Source organism: Triticum aestivum, chromosome 5A (assembly GCF_018294505.1).
Source record: "Triticum aestivum cultivar Chinese Spring chromosome 5A, IWGSC CS RefSeq v2.1, whole genome shotgun sequence".
Lineage (NCBI taxonomy): Eukaryota > Viridiplantae > Streptophyta > Magnoliopsida > Poales > Poaceae > Triticum > Triticum aestivum.
Window position 1 is genome coordinate 295,254,994 of NC_057806.1, and position 7,835 is coordinate 295,262,828.

Genomic DNA, 7,835 nt, shown 5'->3' on the forward strand with positions numbered 1-7,835 from the left:
AAATAAAAGTTCTCGAAATGACCTGAAAATCCACGGAAAATTATTTTGGAATTTAAAACTATACAGAGGCTAGCCAACTCGCTCTCAGAGAGCTCCCTCGATTTCCTGCTTCGTTGGCCGTTGGATCATGGTCAATTTGATCTTTGACTTCGTTTGGGCCGTTAGATGCTCGCTGGTGGTTTTGACCGCGTGGTAAGTCTACATGGCCAATTAGCGGTGGGCTCGTGTTCTGTGCCTGTTGGCTGGGTGAGCCGTTTCGAGGTGCGGGTGCGCCCTCTCCCCGCACGCCGCGTGCGCGTCGCGTCATTTGCGGGGGCGTGGGTAACGCTGCCCTCGAAACCCCCCTCGGCCCAATCCAATCGCCCGCATGCCGGAACCCTTCCTCCCTCCTTGATCTCTCTCCCTCAGCCGCCACGAACACTAGCCCCTTTTCCTACGATCCCGCGGTCGCTGCCCTTGCTCCATCCGACCTCCCTCGTCAGCCGCCGCCGCAATGGCTCCTTCGTCCTCCGACTCTGTCTCCCCAATTCATCCTCCATCCCTTTCTGCTTGAGGTGCTCATCGGCCCAGGTCGTGAGGAAGCCGCGTGAGGAGGAGCCCAGGTCGCGAAGCCGCGTGAGGAGGAGATACCTCGCCCGAGAAGCTGTGGGAGGAGGGCCTCAACCAGAGAGGAGCGGCTGCCAGCCATGTAGTTGGCTCAGGTCGACGCCGTCCTTGGCGTCCGGGCCGCGGCAGACCCTAGCGCCATCCTTCAGGAGTCTTCACGACCTCCAGGTGCGCATGTGAGTCCCAACCATCTCACTCTCTCTTTCTCCCGCACACTTTCTCTCTCTCTCTCTCGTTTTGTCTTTGAGGTTGCAGATGCGAGCACTAGCTGTTTGTAAAAATGCTAAGTAGGACTGCTTAGAGGAGTACAGTATGTGTGTTTGAGAGAGAGAGAGGGATGGAAAAGATGTGACTGGAACAAGTAGAGAAGAGTAAACTGCACTGGATCCACATACTTTCTCCAGCTCCCTTCAAAGCTAATGTATTTGGCCCCACCACTTTATATACACCAAGAGATAAACTGTCAATTTGTCGTATGCTTTCTTATGCTGTAATGGGTCAATAGATTGTACGCTTGAGCTGCTAATTGTCAAATTTAAAAAAGTATAAGAGACAAGATAAATTGCAATCTTGCATTGTCTACTCCTCTATTGATGTGGCTCTTGGTTTCTGAAGCTTTCAGGATTTAATAATGAGTTATCTTGGGCTTCATTGGACAAATGATCTACCTGGAGCATTGATACAGGTGAGTCTTTTATTTGAAACATTGCGACCATTAAATTATTTTGGGCTGCCCTTTAATGTCTGTAGCAAATGAAAGCGTGGTGTGTTTGTTTTGTCTTTCCTTTCGAACCCTCAAGTTAATGCCCACTTTTCCGAATGTAAGCTTGATTCAGCTTTATTTCATTCTTTCTATGTTGCATTGGTCTGCAAATAAACCATGGTTTGTTTCATAAAAATCGATTCATAAATGTAGGTAAATTATTGATGCATCTGAGCTGCTCTATCTTATTGTTCATCTACTGGACTGGTTTTAGTTGATAATAAATTGTTCTCTATTTCAAAGAGCAACAACACGAGATTGTGTGCTGTCTTGCTCCACGTGCATGTCGTTGCCCTCATTTCCCCTCTGATTTGGCTTGCTTTACCTTGAATGAAGTTGTATACTTTCAACTTTACAGAATTATATCAAGTTCGCTTTCAACTGTACATGGCTACACCTGCAACATGATGCATTTCTCTTCCAGTTTATTGAATATGTGAAGTTGTATGTTCAACTTTATACAGAGTTATATCAAGTTTGCTTTCAACTATACTTGGCTACACACATGTAACATGATGTGTTTCTCTTCCAGTTTATTGAGTATAACTTTAAGGATTGAATGTTCTATCTGGTCCTGCCCTATCACTCATTTAATTGTGTGTTAATTTACTTACAAACTTCCGACTGTACAGCATACAATGCGCCAGGTTCTACTGCAACAGCACGACATACAAAGTCATGGAGGAGAGGTGTTCAGAGAAAGAGTTATACATGTGCCAGGTTCTGAAGGTATGTGATGTAATTGGATATTTTCAATTGCAAATCATTCCCTAAGATTGTGCTTATTTCTGATCCTTGTCCTCTGACGCTCATTTTGTATGTAGTATGAGGATCCGGTGCGACAGGAAGCAACTCTGAATATGGTTCCTGTAGATGAACTTAAGGAGAAGGCGCTTATTTCACTGGCCAAGGTTTTTGTTTCTGCCTCTGCTTTTCATCCTGATGTTCTCAATATTTCTACATAACCATGTTTCTTTGAACTTACCGATAAAGGAAAGTTATTGTATTTTACTATTATAAATCTTGATTTAACACCATGGCTACTCGATACTTTTGTTGATGTAATGGTGTGGATTGCTATATAAAGTTCTATGTTTGAAGAGATGTGTTGTCAGAAATGTGTTTTTGTACGTCCTGGCATGGTTGTTGTCCATAATTCAGTGATGAAGTAATTATCTTAGCTACACGGTGAATCTCGATAATCTCCCAAGGAACAAACTTGTGGCCCCTATATTTTTTATTCAAATTGGTGCAAAATGTACTTTCTAGAAGCTCAAAATAATAATATCCATACCCATTATAACCTGGATGTTAGTTCTCTTTTGTTCACAGAAGCAGGGAATCAATCTTGATAAAAGTAATCATCTTATGTGATGAATTATTTCAGGAATCATCTTATGTGATGAATTATAGCCTTGGTGATTGTTCTGGAGCTCTAATTGGCCGATGGACTTTTAAATGTTTCCCTGCAATATTCGTTTCTTTGCCTGCAAGTGTTTTTTCTATGAGCTTGCTCTTATACTGAATGTTATCTAGGCTCATGTGTATAAAATAAGGGTCTCGGTATGCAAATAAATCTCGACACAGTGGACTTGGTTCTTTTACATTTCTGAAGTATCTTGTGCTTTATGTTATGATTTCTTTTCTTATTTCTCACTGTGACTATGTTCGAAGATCAAAACACATCACGCCACTTGGTCCATGTTGTGCGCTCCATATTTTTTCTGTACCTTCAGCTTGAAAAACGGTTGCCCATAGCCTACATGTTTTCAGTTTCTACTTTGTATTATCGCCATGTCTCATTGAATAATAGAAGGCAATCAATGAAGGATATTATTGTGAATAATTCGGTGTTAATGCTCATAGGTGTGGAGAGTCGACCACGGCGAGCTTGGCTAATGTCAACACGTGAAGGTGAGTTCCACCCAATCCCTTTTCACTCCTCTCTCTCTCTCCCTCTCTAATTCCATCTAACTCTGCAGCTCGGCAAGCTTATGCAATGTGCTCTGTTTCCATATTTTTTATTGTTTTAAATAGATATCACTCAGGAGAGCATGTTCTTTAGGTTAGCATTACTGTGAAGGACCTATACCTTCCTGTTTAATTGATTATGTTTGCACAACATGTATTTTCAAAATTAGTTGTTCATGTGCGAAGAATTTTGTTAGTTTTTAGTTTAAAAAAGGTATACATTGGTTCCTAATTTGACCCAAGCAGCCAAAATGGATGGATATATTTTTTGGGGTGTTCTAAGGGAAGCAGGCCCTCTGTTACAGCTTGCTAGCCATTTTTGTTTGTGAATACGCAAGGGTGCCTTGCCTTCTCTACTCTGATGTTTCGGGTATTTGATAGCCTTGCTGCACACGTTTTGTTTGAGTGATGCGTTCTTAACTGAAATGTCTTTGTGATCATACTGACATGTTATATTTTGTCCTCAGCTGGGTCAAGTACAGAAGACGAAACACAAGATTCAAGATCACTCTCCTGTATGTGATTATTTACTCATTTCGAGCCATTTTGCAACCCAACTTGACTTCTTTTATTTTGTGATCTGAGCTATACACACCAAAATTAGCCCACAAAGTTTGAACCATATCTGAACATGTTAGATCACTCTCATGTATGTGATGATTTACTCTATGGAGCCATGTTATGACCTAGCTTGAGTTCTTTTAATCGCGATCTGAGCTGCAAAATAAAAATAAAAATAAAAATAGTCCACGTAATTTGAACCATATCTGAACATTTTAGTATCTGAATACTGAAATTACCAAACATGATCTTCACTTCGCCATGTGTGACACCACTGAGTACTTTAACTAAGCTAACTGTAGTAATATTACGTTTTACATGGCTATGCAAGTTAAAGGTTCTAATATAGTGTACGTTTATCGATATTTTGTGTTATACTGATTAATATACTTCACATATAAGTTTTAAGCTAAGAGCTCCTAATAATTGTTTCTCCTCTTTGCAGTTGCCATTTTAGTCATATTTTTTCTGAGATAAAGAATAATATTGAGATGAATTTCCTTTCCGATGATGAGATTGGGTATGCCTATGTTTTGTATTTTTTTCAGTATTATTTTATTTCAGGCTTCAGTAAGCTGAGAGAGCTAACAAATAATATGGTAAACAATTTCTATCAAGTGGGTGAGCTCCATTTTTCAAGGTAAGTCAGGTGACAGCCAAAAAAACAAGGAGATGAGTCTCTTATCAGTTGATTTGATCTTATCCAGGTTCTATTTTCTTTCAGGCCATGAGTTACGATGTCTTGGTTAGAGCTACTACATTCAAAGAGTAAATCTGTTTCGTTGTACTGAATTTATGTACATTGTATGAAAAAGGTGCATGTGTTATGCCATGTAGAATTTTCAGCTGAGCAATTGTGTAGACTTACAAAGCTATCATGACAGATGTTAGTGATTTCTGTATTGGGGCCATGTTACATCTCTAGGGTTGAATTAATGGCTAGAAATTCAGACTTACATAGCTGAAAACAGGGTTGCTCGAAGCAAACAAGCTGCCTATTCAGTATTTTTAACACTCATGGAAAAGGTATATGCTCTTCCTAAATTCCAAATTATTATTATATCACATAACTGAAAGTGCATTAGACCAATGGTGTTATCAGAAATAAATTTCTGCCCCATAGCTGAACCGTGTCTTTTCTCAGTGTGTATATATGTTAGAGATGTGTATGATTCAGATAATTTTCTTCATTTGTTAACTTTACCAATGTATGGCTGACATGCTTCATTATGTTATATCACATCTGAAAGTGCAGTACGCCGGTGGTTTATTAGAATGGATAATTTCAGTCAAATAATAGAGTTCTTTTCTTCGGTGTATATACAAGTTACAGATGTGCATGATTATGTTTATTCTCTACATTTGGTAAATTCACCTATGTATGGCTGACATACTTCTTCAGGTTATGTTTCTAAAGCTCCATGCTTAATCATCCAGAATGTTTCCAAGTGACTGCTTTACACATGGGAGACTAGATGCATGGAGGAGTTCAGAGAAGCTGGTGTTATGTTACATATGGTCTTCAAGCTGATGTTATGTTTCTTCCATGGTTTGTATATTTGTTGCAAAAACATAGTACAAGAAAAAGATCTATGCTCATGAAGATGGCAGAAGGGAACTACATGTGGAACAAGAACCACCAGAACTGACCAGTTGGGCGTCTGGATAGTGGTAGTGCACAAAAATTGCTTGCTGTATAGAGTCAATGTTATCCACTACTAGCCCACTCGCTGATTTTTATGTTATGAAATTATAGTTCAACCATAGTATGTATTTACACTCCCGCTGTGAGATTGTACTATATAAATCATGGGAGGACAAAGTAGGCCTTTATATGCAAATAACTCCTTGTTGAAATGAGTAACTTGAGCCATTTGGCACAACAGGTCTATTTTCTTACTTGCAATAATGTGCTTTGCCTTTTATTCTACCTTCTGAAAAAAGTTTGTGAGTCATGACACAAGAATTCTCTATTGTTACTATAACTAAATATAATATGAACTGCAAAAACATCTTATATTTAGTTACAGAGGGAGTAGGTGTTTGTGCCTATAAGAAATGCTAACTTGAAATCCAACAAACAATGACCAACCTACACTAAAGTAAAACTCTGCAGACACAAAACAAATACTAGACAACTTAAATGGTTTCTAAGCACTTTTTTATTAGAAAACCGAGTCTACTATTGAATTCTATGCTCTAAGGATTGCCTACCAAGGGGGTTATTTTTTTAGTATAACTATATCTATGCTTGTTTTTCATCTTAACCTTTTCAGATAACTGCATGCTCATGTATATATTTTGAAAGAGAAGTCTTTCTTAAATTTTCATATAAAAAGGGTTACAATTCATTCCTTTTGTTTACCATAGGCACATAGGTTAGCCTCAATTTATTATGATCCTTTTGTTTAGAGTAGGTGCAGAACCGAGACATACCCACATTGTGAGAGCTGATGATGATTCTATTACTTGCCGCCTGCAACGTTTATGTCTCTGTAAACAGCATAACTAATGCCATATGGTTTCCAATGTGACTAAGATCTAAACTATTGATGGGTGTAGTTTCTAAAGCACAGAGTTGCTGAAAAATGGAAATATTTTCAACGGGCCATGATTTTGAATGGGACTTTGTGCTACCAAATTATAATGTGTATATACATCTCATTGTAGATAACAAGCCACTTTTTTCCGCTAAAAGCGATTAGATTTGTTACCATATGTGCTTGCCCACAACTAAACAAAGTAAAACATATATTTTCTTTTAAATGGGACTCTATGCTACCAAATTAAAATGTGTATATATATACATCTCATTATAACCAACAAGCCACCATTTTTCTTGACTAAAGGAGATTAAATTTACTGCCACATGTACTTGCCAAAACTAAACCAATTAAACCATGAATTTCTTTTCATCGTGCACATGAAATGTTTTCAATATAACATGATTTAACACATCGGTTTTCTACTACCAATATCGAACATGTCCTTGCAAAATGAAACTATTTTCATCGACGACATGGCTTTAGCGGATCTCTGCGCCATTTGGCGCAACGGTTCTTGCAGCATGAAACTATTTTCATCGACAACATGTCTTCAACGGGTCTCTGCGCCATTTGGCGCAACGGGTCAACTAGTATATAATAAATACTGGAAGAAAGATCCACGTCAGGGGGGCCACCACCTGTGCACGAGGGTGGGGGGCGCGCCCTAACCCACCTGGGCGCGCCCCCTTCCTCATGGGCCCCCTGACGCTCCACCGACCTCAACCTGGACTCCATATATTCACTTTCGGGGAGAAAAAACCAGGGAGAAGGATTCATCACGTTTTACGATACGGAGCCGCCGCCAAGCCCTAAACTCTGTCGGGAGGGCTGATCTGGACTCCGTTCAGGGCTCCGGAGAGGGGAATTCATCGCCATCGTCATCATCAACCATCCTCCATCACCAATTTCATGATGCTCACCATCGTGCGTGAGTAATTCCATCATAGGCTTGCTGGACGGTGATGGGTTGGATGGGATTTATCATGTAATCGAGTTAGTTTTGTTAGGGTTTGATCCCTAGTATCCACTATGTTCTGAGATTGATGCTGCTATGACTTTGCTATGCTTAATGCTTGTCACTAGGGCTCGAGTGCCATGATTTCAGATCTGAACCTATTATGTTTTCATCAATATATGAGAGTTCTTGATCCTATCTTGCAAGTCTATAATCACCTATTATGTGTTATGATTCGTTAACCCCGAAGTGACAATAATCGGGATACTTACCGGTGATGACCGTAGTTTGAGGAGTTCATGTATTCACTATGTGTTAATGCTTTGTTCCGGTACTCTATTAAAAGGAGGCCTTAATATCCCTTAGTTTCCATTAGGACCCCACTGCCACGGGAGGGTAGGACAAAAGATGTCATGCAAGTTCTTTTCCATAA

At 39.7% G+C, this 7,835-nt stretch overlaps 1 long non-coding RNA gene across 5 annotated transcripts; it reads left to right on the forward strand.

Annotated features, from left to right (window-relative positions):
- The first annotated feature begins 298 nt into the window (after nucleotides 1–298).
- LOC123103021 (uncharacterized) lies at nucleotides 299–5,824 on the forward strand. Of its 5 annotated transcripts, XR_006449594.1 has the most exons (7): nucleotides 301–782; nucleotides 1,222–1,291; nucleotides 2,002–2,098; nucleotides 2,194–2,280; nucleotides 3,236–3,283; nucleotides 3,808–4,541; nucleotides 4,626–5,824. It is a non-coding gene; the product is annotated as an uncharacterized lncRNA (long non-coding RNA). The 5 variants fall into 5 exon arrangements; XR_006449592.1 differs by having other exon boundaries at nucleotides 299–782; nucleotides 1,229–1,291; nucleotides 3,808–5,824; XR_006449593.1 differs by having other exon boundaries at nucleotides 299–774; nucleotides 1,229–1,291; nucleotides 3,808–5,824.
- The last annotated feature ends 2,011 nt before the right edge of the window (nucleotides 5,825–7,835 follow it).